Raw genomic sequence first — 22,837 nt, forward strand, 5'->3', positions numbered from 1 at the left:
CACAGATGTTCAATGGGATTCAGATCCGGGCTCATGGAAGGCCACTTTAGAATAGTCCAACGCTTTTCTCTCAGCCATTCTTGGGTGTTTTTGGCTGTGTGTTTTGGATCGTTGTCCTGTTGGAAGACCCATGACCTGCGACTGAGACCAAGCTTTCTAACACCAGGCAGCACATTTCTCTCCAGAATGCCTTGATAGTCTACAGATTTAATTTTACCTTGCACACATTCAAGACACCCTGTGCCAGATGCAGCAAAGCAGCCCCAAGGGACAGCATGTTGACAAGCCACAAAGCTTCTATGAGAATGTCCTTTGGACAGATGAGACCAAACTGGAGCTTTTTAGTAAGGCACATCAACTCTATGTTCATAGACTCAAAAACCAAGCATACGAAGAAAAGAACACTGTCCCTACGGTGAAACATGGAGGAGGCTCAGTAATGTTTTGGGGCTGCTTTGCTGAATCTGGCACAGGGTGTCTTGAATGTATGCAAGGTAAAATTAAATCTGTAGACTATCAAGGCATTCTGGAGAGAAATGTGCGGCCTGGTGTCAGAAAGCTTGGCACCTAGATCAGCGAGGATCTCACAACACTCGACAAACCATCAATAAGTCCCAACAGAGACTGTACTTTCTGTGAAGACTGAAGAAATTTGGCATGTCAGCAAAACGACCTGTTGAAATGCTGCCATCAGACAGACGCTACAGGAGCCTGAGGCTCGGACTGCCAGACTGGCAAACATTATCTTTCACAATTTGTGTGATATTCTCCACTACATTATTAGCAACATTGTCTCTGTTTGTGTTTATTGCTATTTTTTGCTATTTATTTATAGCTCAATTATGGAATGTAGTCTGCTGCTCGGGGAAGTGAACAAAATAAGAATTGCATTGTATGGGACAACTATACATATGAGTATAAATCTCTTGAATCATATATATATATATATATATATATATATATACAGTGGGCCCCCGGGTTACGAACTTAATCCGTTCAGCGGGTACGCTCGTATCTCGAACTGCTCGTATAACGGGCAATCCAAACCCATGTTAATTCGTGAATGCGTGCAACGCGCGCAAAAGCCCTAGGTAAAAACACCACGACTGTACACATATATTAAAATTGAGTGACATTATCTACTGTAAATTTGCATTATATAATAAGTACAAAGGAAAAATGACTTTTACCTTTGGAATGACGTGACTTGAGCTGGGTGGAAGCGGAGGGGAGCAGAGACCATCGCTCAAAGTCAACACGGCGTAGTAGATATGCTATTGGTCTTACAGTGTCACAGTAACTCTTTCAGTCAGGGTGCTAATCACGGAGATACTAAAACATCATCCTCTTATTTCTTCCTTTACCGCTGCTAGTAATTTTGGAAGCTATGTCTAACAGATAAAGTTTGCAACGTCTTCACAACATTCCTCCCTTCCGTTTTTCACTCATTTTCTCTCCTTCCTTCCATCCCAACCAGCTGTGCCATCAAGCTATATAAAGGCGTTCGGCCAATAGCATATCAGCACTTCTGTGATTGACGTGTGATGCCGGCCAATAGCATCTTCGTGAGTGAGACCGGGTGACCTTAATCGACCAATATCATATTGGCATCTCCGTGACTGACTGATACTTATTCGCACTTTTTTTTAAACGGTTGGAATGTATTGACAATTAATTTAAAAAAAAAAAACACATTTAAACCAATGACAATTCTTTGTCCTGCAATCTGCACATTTAATTTCATGTCAGCTGTTTTTCCCTTTAGCTGTACAAACACTACACTTAAATGGTAATATATTTACACACCGTGACTGAGACAGTCACTGTGACGTTGTAAGACCAATAGCGTTCACGTTACTGCCACAAGTATCTACTGAAAGTTTAAATGACGCAGCTGCTGATTTTGTTGACGCAGTTAAGCGAGAAACATATTCATATACTTAATGGCCGGCATGTCGGATTGCTCATAAGGCGAAAGGTTTGTTCGTAAGTGGGGGACAAAATTCTCCGTGATCCACGCTCGTAAGGCGAATTGTTCGTAAATCAGGGTGTTCGTAAGCCGGGGGCCGACTGTATATATATATATATATACATATAAATATATATATATATATATATATACATATATATATATATATATATATATATATATATATATATATATATATATGGGGTGTACACACACACACACACACACACACACACACACACACACACTGCTCAGAAAAATTAAGGGAGCACTTTAAAGAAACACATAGATATATCAAATCTCAATATGAAGGTGGATATCTATTCAAATAACGACAGGGCAGTGTCTTAGGAAAAAAAGGATGCCAAGTATTTTAATGGTAAAAAAAAAAAAAACCTTTTCAGCCTACAGGGGGCTCAATTGTGTAGACACCATAAAATCAAAGTGAAATAAAGATGTGGCAGGCTCGTCTATTTTTTCCAAAACTTAATTTCTGCAACTCGAAATGCTTTTCAGTATCTTGTGTGCCATCCCCAAGCTTGTATGCATGCTTGACAAGTCACAGCATGCTATGGGACGACGGATGGTGTCTTTTGGCATTTACTCCCAGATTTGTGTGAGGGCATCCCTGAGCTGTTGTACAGTCTGAGGAGCAACCTGGTAGCGCCTAATGGACCGAAACATAACGTCTCAAAGATGTTCTATTGAGTTTAAGTCACAGGATCGGGAAGGCCATTCAATTGTTTCAATTCCTTCATCCTCCAGGTACTGCCTGCATACTCTTGCCACGTGAGGCTGGGCATTGTCGTGCATTAGGAGGAAAACCAGGACCTACTGCATCAGCGTAGGGTCTGACAATGGGTTCAAGGATTTCATCTTGTTTCCTTATGGCAGTCAGAGCACCATTTCCTGGGCAGTGGTCTGTGTGTCCCTCCATGAATAAACCTACTCAGACCACGGGGCCCACTACAGGACGTCGGGCCTCAGGCCATCTTCATGGAGTCTGTTCCTGATTGTTTGGGTAGAGACATTCACACCAGTGGCCCTCTGGAGGTCATTCTGTAGGGCTGTAGTGCACAAGCAGTGCTCAGCCTGTTCCGCCTTGCACAATGGGCCAGGTATCGGTCCTACTGAGGGGTTCCTTCTACGGCCCTGTCCAGCTCCTTGACAATTCCTTTATGTTCTGGAGATTGTGCTGGGAGACACATTAAACCTTCTTGCTGCAGCACGTGTGGATGTGCCATCCTGGAGAAGTTGGACAACCTGTGCAACTTCTGTAGGGTTAAGGAATCACCTCATACTGCCAGTAGAGATAATTACGCAAGCCAAAATCAGCACAAGTGGAAAACTAGAAACTTGACCTCCACGTGAAAAACCAGTCCTGTTTTGAGGGTTTTCTAATTGTTGCTACTGAACTGCACCTGGTGTTAATTCCATGAACACCAATACAGCTGAAATTGTTTAACCAGACCCTCAACTGCTTCAGACAGGTTTAATTCAATTCATGCCAGGCCCAATAAAAAAATGTGTTCCTTTAATGGTGGTTTTTAATGGTGAGGCTATTAGTCAGCCTCACTTGTCTAAAATGGCGGAACGGTAAAGCTTTGTTCGATTGTGAGTGGTTACGAAACCATATTTTTAGAGCATTTTAATGCTTAATTCAAAGTTGAAAGGGTTAGCCATGAATCCCAAGATTGCTAGTGATGTTAAAACGAGAAGTAAGAAGATGATTTATATGGAAATGATGCTGGAGATAACCCTTATTAGGGAATAAGGGCAGAACAATCGGCACTCAAAGGTAAATAAATCCTTTCTATATTTTTTATTTCTGATGTTTTCTTGATTGTATACATGTATATTATATACACGTAGCGGTTACCATACTATTTTGGTACCAATTTTTAATATATATATACAATATACAAGGCGTTTTTATCTGGGGTTCTAAACGCATTATTGGATTGCCCGTCATACGATGAATTCGCCTTACGACCCCAACCGCGGAACGGATAAATCTCGTAACACGAGGGCCCACTGTGTGTGTGTATATACAGTGATCCCTCCTACTTTGCGATCTCAGATATCGCGGTCTCAGTACTTCGCGGGTTTTTCCAGGAAAAATAAAAAATATTTCAAAATAAAAAATCATTGAAAGAATGCGCAAAAATGGAAAAAAAATTGAAAAAAGCAAAAAAGTACATTATACAGTACTGTATTCATCAAATAACTAAGTAATATTAGTTAAAAACTTATGGTAAGAATTCTTCAAGCGTTACCGAGTGTGTGACGTTTTTTTTTTAAATCTTATTTTGAAATGCATGCTTTTAATTTGTCGGGTCGCGTTGCATTTCCATTTCCTATTTTATGTTCTCTGTGGGTCAATCGGCTCGTTACGGTGACGTAGTGAATGACAATGTAAGCTCATATTTATAGTTTATGATCATTTATGTTGATAACGCACGCTACTGCCTGTGTTTAGTAAGCGATGAGTGTTTAGTCTGTTTATGTGTTCGTTTGTGTACAGTTGCACTGTATAGTTAGTTAGTAGTTGTTGTTAGTTGTTGCTAACTCGCTAATGTCAGATAAATTTACAGTAAATTCACAAATTAAAGTTCGGCTAGTGTTTATGTTAGTTGACTAACTTTAACATTGTTGTTGATTTATTATTCAACAGATACTACATGATACATCATACATGAGCCAAAATAAATGTGAAGTTCAACGTGATGACTTGCGTACTCTGTCACCAGAGTCTTGGTGCAGATAACCAGTCCTGAGAATAAATTCTCAACAAACTAAGTAATATTAGTTATTTAATGAATATACAACAATGTTAATAATATTAATAAGGATAATGTAATGATAAATAATAGGAGAAAGGAAATAAAATACGCAAAAAATACAAAAAAAAAAAAAAAGATTGTTTATTGTTACTGTGGCTATATTGGGGTGTACATAGAAATCTAGGAACTGATGTTATCTTCATACTCTACTTTGCGGGTTTCAGACTTTGCGGGGGGTTGACACCCCCCATTAACCGCGAAGTAGGGGGGATCACTATATAGCAAAAAGTAGTTGTCCCAAGTTCTTCCTTCCCTCATTCTACAAGCCAGGTGAGTGCTCGTTTGGCTCCGTTTTTGAAAGCTCAGCTGGCCATGTTGGATAGCTCCAGGGGACTGCAAACTGGCCGCCATGATTCATTCCTGCCCCCTGTGTGAGACGTTGAACGTTCCCGAAGCTGATTGGCTGTCACGACGTGACTCGCAACAAAAGTTAAACATTTTTAACTTCTCGCGACACATAATTATGCGCCACGCGATGTCGCGTGTCAATCCATCGCGTCCATTGCGTCACAAGACGCGCCATCCCGCCCTTTCGCGCAAACTTCATCGACTACAATATAAAATTGTCAGCTTTTATGCCTCATCACGTTCCTTGTGAACGCGACATAAGATGCGACATGCTGAAGACTTGATCCTAGTGTGAGTGCTTACAATATAGTATTTAGTGTGCATTTTAGTGAATAATTCAAAATTTAATTGGTTAGCCATGGGTCCCAAGATTGTTAGTGATGTTGAAAGATGATGTTGTAAGAAGATGATTATGATGGAAATGAAGCTGGAAATAATCAAGAAATATGAAGAAGGCTAGGCTAGGCGAGTCCACACTCCCCTTGCTAGGGAATATGGCCATTCAAACTCAGGTTATGTCACTCAAAAGTACAGTAAATAAAATTTTTATATATGTTTTATTTATGATGTTATTTAATTGTATACAAGTATATTGTATATATATATATATATATATATATATATATATATATATATATATATAGGTAGTACTTACTATATAGGTAGAACTTTTTGGCCACAAACATAAACGTTACATTTTGAGAGGAGTCAACAAGGCCTATGATGAACGGTACACCATTCCTACTGTGAAACATGGAGGTGGATTGCTGATGTTTTGGGGATGTGTGAGCTACAAAGGCACGGGAAACTTGGTCAAAATCGATGGCAAGATGAATGCAGCATGTTATCAAAAAATACTACAGAAAGGTTTGCACTCATCACCCGGAAGCTGCGCATGGGATGTATTTGGATGTTCCAACATGATAATGATCCAAAACACAAAGCCAAGTCAACCTGTCAATGGCTACAGCAGAATAAAGTGAAGGTTCTGGAGTGGCCATCTCAGTCTCCTGACCGCAATATCCTTGAGCAACTCTGGGGAGATCTCAAGCTTGCAGTTCATATAAGACAGCCCAAGAATTTACAAGAACTGGAAGCCTTTTGCCAAGATGAAAGGGCAGCTTTACCATCAGAGAAAATAAAGAGCCTCATTCACAACTACTACAAAAGACTCCAAGCTGTCATTGATGTTAAAGGGTGCAATACACGGTATTAAAAATTGGGGTATGTAAACTTTTGATCAGGGTCATTTGTGTAGTTTCTGTTGTCATTACGATGTAAAAAGAGTAAACAGTTGTTTGATAATAAATAGCCTCACCCAAGCACTAACCAATGAATGAAAGAAAAGTTTTTGTGTTTATCATTTATATTCTCAGAAAAATGGCTAAGAATTCATAAATTCTGCCAGGGTATGTAAACCTATGAGCACAACTGTATATATATATATATATATATATATATATATATATATATATATATATATATATATATATATATATATATATATATATATATATATATATATATAAAATGTTGAGTTGAAACTGAGTAGCTGGAGGTCAAATATTCTCACGACCACAAAGACTACATCCCCCACAATCATCCAGCAAAGACTACATCTCCCAGAATCCTCCTCAAAGACTACATCTCCCAGCAAAGACTACATTTCCCAGAATCCCCCAACAAAATGACTGCTTATTAGAGCACCTGGGCTGGAAAGGTGGCGCGATCAGCAGCAGCAACAGAGTTACACGCAAGCTTCACCTTGGACTTTTGCCGTGAAGACACCAATGTTGGTGAATGTTCTTTGGTTTATGTTGCTTAATTTAGAGAATATAATTCCTGCGCTGCTTCCTTTTGTTGAATCAGCATTATACTGAACTCTGAGTTTGGTAGGTTTAAATGTTTGTTAAAAGCTTTAGGCGACTTGCTTTGACTGATTTGCTTGTTAGTTTTGTTATCTTGAAATATTTGACTTTTTTGACGCGGGCATTTCCTATGAATGACAGTTATCCTTTGATTTAATGATTGATTGAATTTGTTTAACTAAAAATGGGAAATTCTTTGATTATATTCCTAAAAACTGTTTGAAATGTGAAACGTATTCGCTTCCTGTGCTTTAAAGGTTATCAACCTAATGATGATCCACATAAAGCCAACAAATTTGTAAATTGAAATTAAAAGTTGGAAAAGTGGACTCAAGAGTTGTCCCCGGTGTCCCTTCAGAGTGAAATTAGGGTGGAACTTAACAGTTGATAACCAGGTAACAGCCTGGAACAGAAGATAAAGGGCTTCTGGAAAAGCTGTGGACGCAAGAGGAAATAAAAATGGCAGAAGAGGTCTTGAGGAAGAAGGTCAAAAAAACTGAAGCAGGAGAGGACCAGTGCAAAAAGCAGTTTCACCAGACAGGCCAACTTTATTTCAAGAGGAGCAAGCACTATGCTTCAAGCTGAACCGAAGAAGAAATTCGGAAAACTTTTAGATCGCTTCAGGTCATTTGATTCAAATGAAGACTACAGGATCGGACTGGAGGCTGATGTCAAGAAGGAAGATGAAGAAGCAGAACTTGATGAGCAGCTAGAGACCGATTTTGAATCAACCATAAATGACGCAGAGATCAAGATGGAGGAAATTAAACGCATCGTTCAAACTTATCTGTGGGAAAGATATGGAGTGAACGAGCTTAAAACTGTGATTCTTGAAGCAGAAGAAGTGATCGGGAAAGCTGACAACGTTCCAGTCGAAAGCGACAATGTGGAGTGCTATGAAGTTCACCTCACCCTATTGGGCGAGAAAATAGGTGAAATCGGCTCGATTATGTCTGTGTGGAAAGAATGGATCCCTGAAGGATTGAAGGATGAAATGTATAGGAGACTGAAAGAAGTGAGAACAACCTTCAACTGGCTAAAGCTGAGAAAAGTAGAATTTGCCATATCAAGAAGATGAGCTGAGCAATGCACAAGTGGGATAGCTGATTGACTGCCGTCGCCACCACCTGTTGTGAGAATCAGACCAACTACTCTACCCATCTTTCATGGATGTAAGAGAGTTTTACAGGTGGAGGAAGGACTGGGAGAGCCTGCAAAGGCAGGGGGAGCCCACTGGCTTGCCTGAAGTTATGAAGATTCAGCTCCTGGAGAGTGTGAGTGAGCCAATTGCAAAAGAGCTAAGACAACTTATACAACCTCGATTGACATGTTCAGAGTCTTGGAGAATAGATATGGCAACAAGTCCACCATCACAGTCGAAATCCTTGAAGAACTTGACAAGATGCCTCAGGTGAAGGGGAACCAGCCGAGAAAAGTCATTGATTTGATCCAAGCTGTGGAGAAGGCCTTGGCAGATCTGACACAGCTGGGGAACTCCGGAGCCATAAAAAATCCACTAGTTATCAAGTCCATTGAAAGAAAGCTTCCAGACTTCATAACAATAGACTGGCTTAAGTTCCTAGTTAACCCTGAAAACAATGTCACTTTGGACTCTCATTTTGACATGCTCCTAAAGTTCCTAAAGAACCAAGAAGAGATATTGGAGCGACTCAAACAACTGAGAATTGTGGAACACATGGATAAGCCAGAAAAAAGGCATGAAAGAAGGTTTGCATCAAAAAGAGCTACAAAGAAAGAAGTTGATGATGGCTGCGGTGTCTGTGGTGATCGTGGTCACTGCAACAAAATCTTCTTCTGCAAGAAATTTAAAGGTCTAAAAGTATTCAGAAAAAAAGTCTGTTATAAAGAAGCTGGGAGTATGCAGGAAATGCTAAGGATACCATAGTGAGGATGGATGCTGTAGAGACAATTTCCTATGCAGGAATGCAGACTGCAAAAGGGGAGGGTGGCCCAGACTAAATGGACTTGGTAAATGGTAAATGGACTTTCACTTATATAGCGCTTTTCTACTTGAGGTACTCAAAGCGCTTTACACTAGTCATTTACCTACTGATGACGCAGCATCAGGAGCAACTGGGGGTTCAGTGTCTTGCTCAAGGACACTTAGAAATGGTCTTGATGGTCGGGGGATCAAACCCATGGCCTTTCGGCTGGGAGACGACCACTCTACCACTAAGCCATGCCGCCCCATTATTTCCTGTGCCCAAAAGGCGAATTTAGACGGGAAGACGAGAATGGTGGAAAAGTTGGAATAGGAAAAGGAAGGTTTACAGAGGAACAGGAGGAGTCCTTATCTCACCTTTCCCCAGATCTAGCAGATCAGTGCAGAAAGGCATTCACCAACAGATCCTCACTGACACTCAAAGCATCCGGCCAGTCTGACTTACTGAGGGAGAATGGTCTGATTGTGGGTCTGATTGAACCTCCAGTGATCATGATGCTGATGCAGGTGACAGCAAATGCAGGTCAGAAGATTGGTACCCTCATCGACCTAGCATCAGACACCAATTACATAACCCACAAAGCTGCCGAAAGATTGGGCCTGAGGAGTGAGAAAATAACCGTGGTCGTGCATGAAGTTGGTGGAATGACTATGCAAGTCAACTTAAAGAGGTACCTCCTAAAGGTCAGAGCCAAGACTTCAAAAGGGACTGAGAGAGCACATCAACTAGTTTGCTACGGCTTGGACGAAATCGCAAAGGTACATGAAGTAATCCAGCCTGAGAAGTTAAAAAGACTCTTCCCAGATGTACAGCTCAAAGACCTGAAAAGACCAGCTGAAGTTGAACTTCTCATAAGTCATCGCGAAGGAAGACTAGCACCTGAAAGAGTTCAGGTCATCGGAGACCTGGTTTTGTGGGAAAGCCCATTGGGAAAAACAGTGGGCGGAGTCCATCCTGACTTGGCTGAAGAAGTGGAAGTGTCTGTTAACTCAAGTAATAACTTTTCGTCTGAACTCGTAACAACTTTATTTCTGGCGACTGCTGCCTTTCACGTTCACATCAACTCCATTTCCCATGCTTCCCCAGCACTCCCATCATAGCAACACTGCCCTCTAACAGTATGGCATGTGTAGTTGGTTCTCCAGATAAAACAACACTCAGTCTCTTCAAAAAAAAAAAAAAACACACAAACAATAACATAAACAATTGAACTTTACATTTGAAGTAATATCAGAACATGAATGTGCTATAAGCATCGAATGAACAGTGTAAACTAAGTTTGCAATTCACTTGATTGTCTAATGTTCTTCATAGAGCGCCTTCAACAAGAAGGCTGTAGATGCTCCCTTTTTTGTAAGACAGTCTGCCAGTTGATCTTTGGTGTCCGACCATAGCACCTGTTAAACTCTTTCTGTTTGGATCAGCTCTTTAAAGGAGCTGATCTCCAAGCGAAGTCTTTTCTCAGCAACAGGCTTGGTAGATTTCAAAGCCGCCAAAAGAGAATGATTATCAGTGACACAGATTATAGGTGCAGGTCGAACTGAATTACCAGCATATAGCTCAGAGAATAATGTTGACAAAAATATGGCAGTCAATTCCCTCAGACATAGCTAGTGTCTCACCTGCTAGTGTACTCCTAACAATTCTCTTAATCTTCTTTGATTGCCACGAAATAGGAGAAAATAGTCCATTCTCACCCATCAAAACAATGAAGTGGCCACCTTGAGTACCCCCAACAGAGAGGTTTGCAAAAGATGCATCAGTGAAAACAACCAACTTTAGGGCAATCATCTTTCCCTAAGTTTTGAAACTGCAATTCAACTCTTGGTTTTGATTTTCGACATGACTCGGTTTGCTTCACAAATGGTCTGTATGGTAGCACATATGAGATTTGATGCAAGATTACTGGCATCAAACATGGCATCAGGTCTGCTCTGTTGAGCAACCCACAAAAGTTGCCCTATTTTGGATCTGAGCTGATCTCTCTCCTCTTCGGTAACAGGTGAAGCTTGCTCAGCTGCTCGTGATGGTGTGAGATGTATAGGCTGCAAGTGATTGATGTATGTGTCTTGATGTATTTTTACTCTTCGGTCAGAAGTTACAAAATCCACACCGACAAAAGAGAAATTATCATGAGCTTCGCGACCAATGCTAAACTTGTCTTTGAGATGTGTCATGACTGTAATTTCAAAAATTGGAGACCCACCCCAAATGAAATCATCAACATGACAAACCAGAATCCCGATTACATTTTTCTTTTTGTCAAGCCAGTAAAAAACTGCTGGGTCATCTTTGGACACCGTACCTCCTGCTTCAATCATTGCATTCTTAACTCTCTTGTACAAATACAAAGAGGCATCAGCTAATCCATACACACATTTTTTCAACTTCCAAAGTGTACCTGCACAGTTCGCTTCGGGAGGAGGTTTAACAAAAATGTCTTTCGACAGTTCCATGCCTTGTAAAAAGGCTGACTTAATGTTTATTGAATGAAGTTGCCATTGTCTTTGAAAAGTCACTGCCACAAGAAGCCTAAATGACTCAGAGGAACCCATTGGTGAATCTTTCTGTAGCTCTGAGACTTGCAGCTCCTCAAATCCTCTTGCGACAAGCCTTGCTTTTGGTACAAAACCAGTCATTGTTTCAGTGTACACACCCATCGTGTGGATACATATTTTTGACCCTTGTCACATCTGCTGATTCGTTGATGCCAGCAACTCCAACAGGCTGAAGCATCTCCAAATTGTACCTGTTTTTGTATTTTCCGGTCACTTTTCGGGCACGTCCCAAAACTTTTGCTGTTTGTTGAAGACCATTTTCTGGATTCTTGAATGTTACAATCTGGCCAGTCTTTAAATTGATACTGTCATAACTATCATGCTGTTGTTCTTCTGCCCACAAGTCTTCCATACCAGACAACGGATGTGTTTCTGTGCTCTCAGCATGCATCTCTCCAGCTGGCTCACCAGTCATGTTATTGTCACATTGTTGCCTGTTGTTGTACTCTTCATCACAAGCAATTTGAGAGTCCTCTCCATATTCCTGAATAACTTTCTTTAGTCTAAGTTGGTGAACTCGAACACAGGTGTCCAATGACCACACCAGGCCCTTTCCATTCTGGACAGTCCACACGTTTATAAAAAAACCTTGTCACCAAGTTCATACTTCTCATCTGTGTGACGCAGTGGTTTCCTTAGTGCTCTCCGTATTCTGTCCGAGCATTCAGCTTCAGTAAAAGCCTTCCTTGCTGCATGTAGAGCTGAAATATGCTTGACCACCCATTCACTTTTTGTGGTACCTTCTAGCACCGAAGGTAGATTGGGATTCTGTCCAAATACCAGTTGATGTGGACTGTAGCCATGGACACTTTGCATACAATTCTTTGCCATCAAAGCCCAATCCATCGCAGTGCTCCAGTTGCACCCAGTGCTGTTTTTAACTTTCATTATGATCTCAGTAAGGGTGTAATTATGTCGTTCTAACAGCCCATTACTCCAAAGACTGAAGGCCACTGTTGTCTTTACTTCTATGTTGAAATTCTCAGCCATGTGTCTTACTTCTTCATTATTGAACTCCCCACCGTTGTCACTGAAAAGTCTTTTCGGTGGGCCATGCATGCTGATCCAGTCATGAATTAAACTTTTAATCTCAGAAGACTTCTTGGTAGTCAGAACACTTCCTGCACTAAAACGAGTGAACTGATCAATAATATGCAGGTACCACACTCCTGGCTCCAGCTCATGCAAATCGACAGCAACAGTTTGATGATATGTTGAGGCAAGTGGTAATAACAGCGGGTTTAGGTTTAACCCTGCAATATTTTTGACACACTTCACATTGAGCTACTGTCTTCTGCAGCAAGTTAACACATTCATTGTCTTTGTTGCCAGAACTGTTCAAAAGTCTTTGCAATTTGTCAGAAGAGGCGTGTCCGAATTGTTTGTGGAGTTTCTCTAAAACGTTCATTTTCTCATCCGTTTCCATTGGATCTGTTATTGGTAGTATTTCTTCTACACTAGCGGTTTAGTTCTCTGAATTAGTGTTGTATTTATCTTCACTGTCCACAATGTTTACACAGTAACTAGTGAAATCCAGTTTGAGAGACTCGTTGAACATTACTGCCCTGTCTCTTTCCATGTCCAAAACTGTTCCTGCTCTTTTTAGGGATGTCTTGCTTAGGAGTAGAGGTATGTCAACAGGAACAACTTCAGTTTCTATTTTGCATTTTGTATTTCCAATCTTTGCAGGTATTTTTACACTCTTGACTGAGTAGACCACTTTTCCATCTCCAAACTTAAATGGCCTGTGACTTTGTTGTTCAGTTTCTTTCATAGTATTAGCACTGTTCTCTCCTAATACTGCGCTGTAGTGTTCATACCATTGTTCTCCACACACTGTTCTTGTACACGCAGTATCAATGATAGTGGAGCCAAAACATTCAGTCATTTATATTTCTGCATCTGTTGACGCTTCCTTTAGTGAATAGAGTAACATTGAACTCTTCTACTTCCGTTTGATGGTCCTCCGTTATCTTTACACTCTTATCTTTGTGCGGGCAGTCTTTAGCCCAGTGAAATGTACTTTGGCACACTGCACATTTTGATCGCCGACCGTACTTGTCAAGAGGATTTGTACCGTTTTGTGGAGTTCTCAGTCGCAGAGTCTTCTGCCAGGTCTTGCCTTTTTGACGTTGCTGCTCCATGACATACACCGTTTCCTGGCTGATGCCGTCCATCACGACCTTCCCGTTTCTGCTGAAAATCCTCTTCAGCGCTGACTTCATGTTCACAAAGGTTATGTCACTGCACGCCGTTAAAGCCAGCTGCCTGTCAGCCATATCCAAGCACGCTGTGTCAAGCAGCTTAAAAGCTAAAACAGCATCGGGTAACTCCATGTTCAAAGTCAAAGTCAAAGTCAAGTTTATTGTCAATTTCTTCACATGTGCTTAACATACAAAGGAATCGAAATTGCGTTTCTCACTATCCTCTGCGTTTTACATGTACAATAACAAAGTGCAGGTGCGCAAGACGAGACAAACCTAAAAGCTAGATACTTATCTATAGTAATGTAAAGTGAAGTATGGTTGATCTACTTTGCCTAGTGTTGCTAAACTAAGAACTAAAACTAAAACTAAAAATTAAATACGAAAAACCAGGTATGGCAAGAGTACCCCAAGACAAGACATAGGTAGCAGCATATGACAGGACAATCCAACAGTACGAGACAAAGCAGGACAACTCTGGCTGTGGTTGTCCCAGTTGTGTGCATTTGAGGTAGTTGTTATAGTTCTAAGTGTAATCGCTAGTGCAATAGAAGTATAATTATAAATAAACATGGCAGCAGCAAGTCTGTGCAAATTTTGCAAGTGCATGAGTAAAGTTTGAGTTTAGGTGGGGGGCCAGCTAGGTGGTTCTTCTGGCGGGCTGAATGTGAGAGAGAGGAGTGGAGAGAGAGAGAGTTCAGCAGGTTCACGGGTGGGAGGGGGGGAGAGTTCAGCAGTCTCACGGCCTGGTGGATGAAGCTGTTCCTGAGTCGGGTGGTGCGGGAGCGGATGCTCCTGTACCTCTTTCCGGAGGGCAGGAGGCTAAACAGACTGTGTGCAGGGTGGCTTGTATCGGTGACAAGGCTTGTATCGGTGACATGTTGTATTTCCGCATTCGTGAATATCGCTGTTCAAACTCAATAATATAGTCCGCCAGTGACACGTTCGCGTCTTTCATAATCCGATCAAAATTGGAATAAGCCTCGTATATTCTATCCTTCTCCTCTTTTAGGAACAATCCATCAAGTTTAGCAAACAGTGTGTTCATTCCAGTGTCCACATTTAGCTCGTCAATGGGAATTTCCATCGCTGTTTCTCGCGCCCTACCTGATAGCGCCAATGCAACTGCAAGGGCTTGTTCTTTTTTTCCAAGTCCGTGACTCTTGTCCAAATTCCGACTTCATTTTTCCAACTTTCGTAAGGTTTTCCTTCTTCAATAGGTGGCGGAACTCTGCAGTTACTAACCATCCTCTGCTACCAGTGTTAACTCAAGTAATAACTTCACTTTTCGTCTGAACTCGTAACAACTTTATTTCTGGCGGCTGACGCCTTTCACGTTCACAACAACTCCATTTCCCATGCTTCCCCAGCACTCCCATCATATCCCAATGGCAACACTGCCCTCTAACAGTATGGCATGTGTAGTTGGTTCTCCAAATAAAACAACAGTGTCAGCATATGAATCAAGAACCCACTTTGCTCGGTCCATGCGAACCGCTGCAGTAAGATATCAGGAAATCACAGTTCCGACAACCATGCCAGCCGGGCTACAGCAGAAAGGTGCGGCTCTTAACATCTGTCAGTAACAGTGAGTTCCTTAAATGGTGGCATTGGGACAGCATCGGAGCTGTGTGTGAGCTAAGATGTGGAGGATGTCGATGTGGAAACTGTCCACCAGGAGGACAAAACATGACTCTGGGAGAGGAGAGAGTTTGAAATCATTAAAGGAGGCCTCACCTACAAGGAAGGGGATGCTCACGCATCAACCCCAAACTGGGATACAAAGTATCCTTGGATTGAAAACCCACTCTCCCCAACAACAAGAGTGCAGTCCAGCCATGTTTTATAAGGATGGAAAAGGAACTGAAAAACGAGCCAGAATGGAAAGCCCAAAATGGAAAGCCGCTTATTCAACCCAGATCCATGAAACGGTTGAAAGTATGCAGCCATAAAACTCACCAGTGAAGCCATAGTGAGGTGGACAGGACCAGTGTGGTACGTAAGCCACCTGGTGGCGTCAAACCCTCATTCAGTAACAACACCAGTTCGCATTGTCTGGAATAACAGTCAAAAATACAAAGGTGTGAATGATCTTCTACTGAAGGGACCAGATGTCCTCAACACCATTAGAACTGTCCTCCTAAGATTTAGAGAAGGTGTGCATGCAGCTTTAGTAGATGTAAAGAAGATGTACAACTCTGTCTGGTTGGAGGAAAGAGGTGCATCTACACAGGTTCCTGTGGCGAGACAGCCCAGAGGAGGAGATCAAATATTATGCAATCACCAGGTTAACAGTGGTGACAAGCCCGCTGGTTGTATTGCTCATTTGGCTATGAGGGAAACAGCGAGCTTACCCAACTTCACTCACCTGGAGGATGAACGGAGAGTTATTAAAGAAGACAGTTATGTGGATGACCTCCTGACCTCCCACGATGACTTGCACAGACTTGTCAACATTACAGCAAAAGTTGAAGAGATCTTGAAGGCTGGCGGTTTCTTCCTCAAACCCTGGGTACGGTCAGGGCAAAGTGGGAGGGAAGGAACTGAAGCAGATGTCCCAAGTCAGGACCAAGGGAAAGCCTTAATTCTTCCAAATCAAATGAGAGAAGGAGAGAACAAAGCCCTGGGCATCGGCTACCAGGTGTACGAGGACAAGCTCTACGTGCTGACCGCAGTGAACTTTTCTAAAAGGAAGAAGAAGATGCGCGTTGGCAAAGATCTTCTTGAAGAGGAGGTGAGAGCTGAAACACCTGACCCATTGACAAGGAGGGCTCTTTTAAGCCAAGTCGCTGCACTGTACGACCCAATTGGCCTATTTGCACTGGTCAAACAGAAGGGAGCAATTCTTGTTCGAAAAGCATTCCAAGAAGGAGGGGGTGGCAAGCTGACCCATGAAACCTGGGACCAACCTCTCTCAGAAAGCCTCAGAGAAGAAGCCATCCAGCCATTTGAACACTATGTGCGGCTTAGAAAAGCGAAATTCCACAGGAACCTCACACCATCCGACGGGAGAGGAAACCCTTGAGGCATCACGTTCTCTGATGGAAGTGGTAAAGCTTATGGAGCTGTGATGTACTTGAGATGGGACACAGGTCAAGGCATTGGAATCCGGTTCGTAGAAGCAAAAGCTAAACTGGCACCCCTGGATCAGAAAGGAGATGCTGTTAACGCGGAAATCTGTGGCGCGGTATTTGCAACCAGGATCACAAATGCAGATCGAGAGATGGTTCCATTTAGTAGACAGTCAAACAGTCCTGGGAGCCATACAACAGGACAATTATGGATATCAAACCTTCTTTGCTAACAGAGTGGGTGAAATCCAGAAGGCTGGACCAGTGCAAGACTGGTGGTCAATCCGTGGAGATCTTAACATAGCTGACACCCTAACAAGAGGAGGCACTCCAGATGATTTGAAGGAGGATTCCATATGGCAAAATGGACCAAAGTTCCTAAGGGTATCCAGTGGAGGAGTGTCCTATCAAATCAGCTGGAGAAGTCGCAGCCAAGGCCAGGGAGAATGTAAACGAGCTCCAACGGAGGCATTTTCAACTGCACTGACAAGAGACCAAGCAAAAATGAGTAAGCAGAAAGAAGACCCACTGACCACTAAGGAAATTTCTTGTCAAGAGGTGAAACTAACTCGCTTACTAAACATAGGCAGTAGTGTGCGTTATCAACATAAATGATAATAAACTATAAATATGAGCTTACGTTATCATTCACTACATCACCGTAACGAGCCGAATGACGCACAGAGAACGTAAAATAGGAAACGGAAATGCAACGCGACCCGACAAATAAAAAGCATGCATTTCAAAATATGATAAACGTCACGAACTCTAACGCTTGAATTCTTAACATAGTTATTAACTAATGTTACTGTAAATTCCGGACTATAAGCCGCTACTTTTTTCCCAAACTTTCAACCCTGCGGCTTATTCAGTGATGCAGACAATTTATGTAAATTTTCTAACGGCCGCTAGGGGCGCTCGAGTAAAAAAGGTAAGATTAAGACCGGTGGAATATATGCGTTGAGGAAGACTGCAACTTCCTGTCTTGTGAAAATAAATTAAACTAGCGTGAACATACCCTCATAATGGAAAATGCAAAAAGAAAGGCATATGATGCAGGACAAACTCCATTCCAGCTGTGATTCCTGGGGGCACAACGAAGTATTTGCAGCCACTTGACATTAGTGTGAATCATGCATTTAAAGTGGCGCTCCGTGTTGAATAGGAGAATTGGATGACTAGCGGCGAGAAATCTTTCACTAAAACTGGACGCATGCAAAAGGCAGCTTTTTCACAAGTCTGCCAGTGGATCCTGACAGCGTGGGGCAGCGTCAAAAAAATCACCATCACCAACGGGTTCCGAAAAGCCGGTCTGCTGCGTGACGTAGAGGAGGGCACAGTGACAGCGAGAGAGGCACTGAGGGAGTGTGTGACGACGTCGTCTACAGTATATGACACTGTTTGATTCCGACACTGAGGAAGATGACTTCGATGGCTTCAGTTCAAAGGAGGAAGATGAAGACGGCTTACCGTGATTTTTACCAGTATGTTCTTTTACCAGACCTGTTTTACCAGACCTGTTATACTGTGTTGCTAGCGTGTTGCTACCATGTTGCGAGCGTGTTGCTACCATGTTGCTACCATGTTGCTACGGTTTTACTGCCCTGTCACAGGCACCGTTTGGGAAGAAAGTTATATTAAGTTATATTATTAAAACTTTGAAAAGTCTCTCTGTGTACCGTCTTTCTTTGTAAATATGTTTACATGTTTTAATGTGGGCACATGCGGCTAATATGCAGGTGCGGCTTGTGTATGTACAAAATCGGTTTGCCTATAAAATGTAGTGGGTTGCGGCTTATAATCAGGTGCGCTCTATAGTCCGAAAATCACGGTACTTAGTTATTTGATTAATACAGTACTGTATAATGTACTTTTTTGCTTTTTAATTTTTTTTTCCATTTTTGCGCATTTTTTTAAAAAAAATGGAAATATTTTTAATTTTTCCTGGAAAAACCCGCGAACTACTGAGACCGTGATATCTCAGACCGCGAAGTAGGAGGGATCACTGTAGTAAGTGCTACTTATATATAATATATATGCATGCAATTAAATAACATCTTAAATTTAATATATATAAAGGATTTATTTACCTTTGAGTGACTGTTGTTATGTCAATAATCCCTAGTGATCTTAGCTTTCTTCGTAATTCTTGATTATCTCCACCTTCGTTTGCATATAAATCATCTCATTACTTACTTCTCTCTTTAACATCACTAGCAATCTTGGGACTCATGGATAACCAATTCAAGTTTGAATTAAGCACTAAAATGCATAATGCATACAACATTGAACGCACTCTCACACGAGATCAAGCCTTTAGGCAGCCATCAGTGTGACCCTGTGCGCCGACCAATAGCAGACCAGCATTTTCGTGACCTCATCACGTTGACCAATAGTAGACCAGCATTGTAGTGATGCCTTGCAGCAGAGGCAGTATGACACCAACAGAAAATAAAAGCAATTACCTAATAACGCCTCAGGAGGGAGGCAAAACAACAAAACACAACCAAACCCACAGGTCCTGATAGTTGTTAATGTTAATTGTAAAGCGGGATAAATGCCTTAAAGAGGGGATGAAAAACCTCAATATTCCACATCGTAACGTGTGTGTGTGTGTGTGTGTGTGTGTGTGTGTGTGTGCGTGTTGATGCACCAGTTGTGACGATGATGCTATTTGTCAGCACATCTGTGGCATTTTGCATCGTGTGCTATTATTAAGCTGAGGCAAAGTTAAAAAGTTGTTTTAGATATACATTTTTGTTTTGTTTGACAGTAAACATCAACTGGGAGTGGCAATAAAGGGCTCACTATGTGCATTAAGTGCGGCTTGTGGATTGCGTTGCCACTCATGGAGCATGCTCATATATCTAATTTGAAAGTCAAATAAAAAGTAAAATTTGCCAAGCAGTCAGTATGGCAGTGACAGGCGAAAACATTGTATTTTTTTTGTTTGTTTGTTTTTTGTCATAGAAGCCCTTCCGTTGCACTTTACGGTGTGTGTGCTTTTGGTGCCTTGGCTGAATGACGGTTGGGAAGCCGCAATTATGCCAACGGGCTTGCAGGTTGCAAGGCGTCCTTAGATGTCATGTGCAAGTGACATCGGGCCTGATCGTATCAATAGATTTAAGCAACTCCTGTTCATGTCACTCCAGGCTTCTGATTCATCGAGGTTTGCCCGCCCGATGAAAACTTGCTCAAATTGCAATCTCTAGCTGCAGGCTAGGCAAGCGCGCACACATAACACTTGATGTTTTATGCATAGCACGACATCAGTCGTCGATTTTACTCGCAGGTGTCAAGAATGCATGCATACGGTGCTCGGATTCGCTCACTTGGTTGCTAGTGATATGATCTGACGCTCGCGCAGCTCGTTTGCCCACGTTTTTAGCACGCGAGTCACTCGTAAAAGCTTACCGAGCATGCAGAACGAACAACGACAGCTTTGGCACTCACCTTAGGGGGACAAAGCGCAAATGAAATCCGTTGGGATGTGCGCGGAGGGAAGAAGACAGGGGGGGAATGAAGACGCTTTTGCAGGTGCAGCTCGACGGAGGGGGCGTGAAGCAGCACTTTGCGGCAAGGCTGACTTGGAGCGAATGGTAGACGACCGCAGCTTCATCTAGCGGCTATACGCATGCACTCACGGCCACCTCTGGCTGCTCCGCACAAGCCGGATCGCTTGCAAACAAAAGACGCTTGACAGGCAGGCAGACTGCTCCATGGCCCCCAATTCAAAGAGAGAGACTGGCGTGGGAGGGAGGAGGAGGAGGGCTCGGGCGGGGGTATCGCTATATCACCATAATCCGATATAAACCTGTAAAGGTTGAGCCAGTGTGTGTGAATTCAACGAGAATGTCAGTCTGAGCAGCAGTTTAAGATCGCATCCTGCTGACGCTTGCCGCCATCTCCTACTTAAGTAAAGTTGGCAAGATATTGGCAGATTCGGACTTTCGCGATAAATACCTCTCAGACAAAACGTCGTCGAAACGCCAAAGTTGCCTTTATGCCTCCTTCGTAACACGGACTACCAGCTACTATGTCAAAAAAGACATTTGTAAAATGTTTAAACCGTTTCTTTCGGTGAAAAGACGCAATTGATCTCTATGAGCAGCAGAGGCTGGGCGAGTGCGCAAGGGACCGTCTGCAAATTACTAGACGAGGAGGGAAAAAAAAAAAACAATTACGCCACAATTTGTAAATATGAATTCAACGAACACATCAAAGACATTAACATAATCATATTGGGACAGTGCTTTTGGATAAATAAAAAAAGCGTTTGTTTAAGTTTTGTTCTTAAAAATCATTATTGAACTGAATATTCATCTATAGCTCCAATATTGTTTAATATAAGGAGTCCAAAATCACTGGTCGTGATGTTTTTACCTAAGGTTTTTGCACGCGTTGCACGCATTAACTAATTAACATAGGTTTGGATTGCCCGTCATACGAGCAGTTCAAGTTACGAGCGTAGCCACTGAACGAATTAAGTTCGTAATACGGGGGCCCACTGTATATATATATATATATATATATATATATATATATATATATATATATATATATATATATATATATATATATATATATATTGCTCCCAGATTAAACAACAAAAAACCAAGAGGTTAGTTAGTTCCAGTGTTGATGTGCCGGCTGTTGCTAAGTGCTAGGCATACTTAAGAATAATGTGTGTCGCCTCATGTGAGGAAGCGCCAAGCTTTTGGACTCCTAATGGCGCCACTGATAGCAGCAAATAAGAAAGGAAAAAATGGCTGCAGGCAATTGCCCTACTTGAAGTTCATTTGCTGTCCAAATTGGGAAAGCTCATTAAAATGCATTGTGCAACCCAACGCACATCGCTTTTTCCTCATCATGTCGGCTAAGGTTTGGGTTGGTCACATTTGGGAGCATATTTCCTCTTCACAAATAATGTGAGTAAAATCATCCTAAAATTTGGCAGCGTTCGAAAATCTGTGACAGTGTTATTTGACTGCTGACCAGTCCATGGTGAGCTGGGATAGACGAGGTTTTGGACCGGGAACTGGAAAGGTAAAAAAATCGTTACACACAAACATTCAACTGCAGAGCAACTAATGTCATACCGCGGCTCACTTGTGATGTGGACAATCCAACATCTATAAGGAGTTACTCATCTTTACCCATCTCTACTTCACAAATTTTGGTCACTGAGGGAACATAATCTCAGCGATAGACGAGGGAAACGTTGTGCTCATCCAGTAACTCCATTTGATAGCTTTCGTATTTCTGGATCCTTGCCCCAAAATTGTGTCACTCATGACAATACACCTCCGTGTAAAACAAAATACAGGCATACAACATTTTGTATAAAACTTACTAGAAACAGTTAAGTAATAAAATGTTTCGTGTTCCCATTCGTGTTCCCATCCCCACTTGCTCTCAATTTGCAAAGATGCACTGTCCCTCTCATTGAAAAGCATGGAATTCGATTTACTGATAGGTGCAGAAACAATGTTCAAATTTTGAGAAGCGCTGCACTGGGCCATGCTGAAATAAAGCCATATATTTACCTTTGAGTGGTGCGTGTTATGCCAACATTCCCGAATAAGGGTTATCTCCAGCATCATTTCCATATGATCATCTTCTTACTTCTCTGTTTAACATCACTAGCAATCTTGGGACCCATGGCTAACCCATTCAAGTTTGAATTAAGCATTAAAATGCACAATAAATACGTTATTTTAAGCACTCAGACGAGATCCAGTCTTTAGCATGCCGCCAATTTGACCGTGACGCCGGCCAATAGCAGAACAGCATCTTTGTGATTCCGTGATGACGATCAAAAGCAAACCAGTATCTTAGGGAGTCGTGACGCTAATCAATATTACAGTAAACCAGAATTTTAGTTATGTAAGCAGTGACGCATGTATAGAAGTATGAGCGCGAAGCAACTCGAAGTCACGCACACTGACCACCATGTTTGAGAAGCTGTTGTCGTAAGTCGAAAAAAATGTCATAAAGAGGGGACAAAAAACA

At 41.9% G+C, this 22,837-nt stretch overlaps 1 protein-coding gene across 3 annotated transcripts in view; it reads right to left on the minus strand.

Annotated features, from left to right (window-relative positions):
- LOC148415255 (neurocan core protein-like) overlaps nucleotides 1-22,390 on the minus strand; it is an 85,639-nt gene extending 63,249 nt beyond the window's left edge. For 2 of the 3 annotated variants that reach the window (XM_088430408.1, XM_088430405.1), the window contains exon 1: nucleotides 22,372-22,390. The gene's annotated coding sequence lies outside the window, so the exon portion shown is untranslated. Of the gene's footprint in view, nucleotides 1-20,278; nucleotides 20,913-22,371 lie in introns of those variants that run through there. The other variant, XM_088430406.1, reaches the window with a different exon arrangement.
- Between the last annotated feature and the right edge of the window lie 447 nt (nucleotides 22,391-22,837).

The sequence above is a fragment of the Hippichthys cyanospilos genome, chromosome 12, assembly GCF_059441005.1.
Source record: "Hippichthys cyanospilos isolate Australia breed blue-spotted pipefish chromosome 12, RoL_Hcya_1.0, whole genome shotgun sequence".
NCBI lineage: Eukaryota > Metazoa > Chordata > Actinopteri > Syngnathiformes > Syngnathidae > Hippichthys > Hippichthys cyanospilos.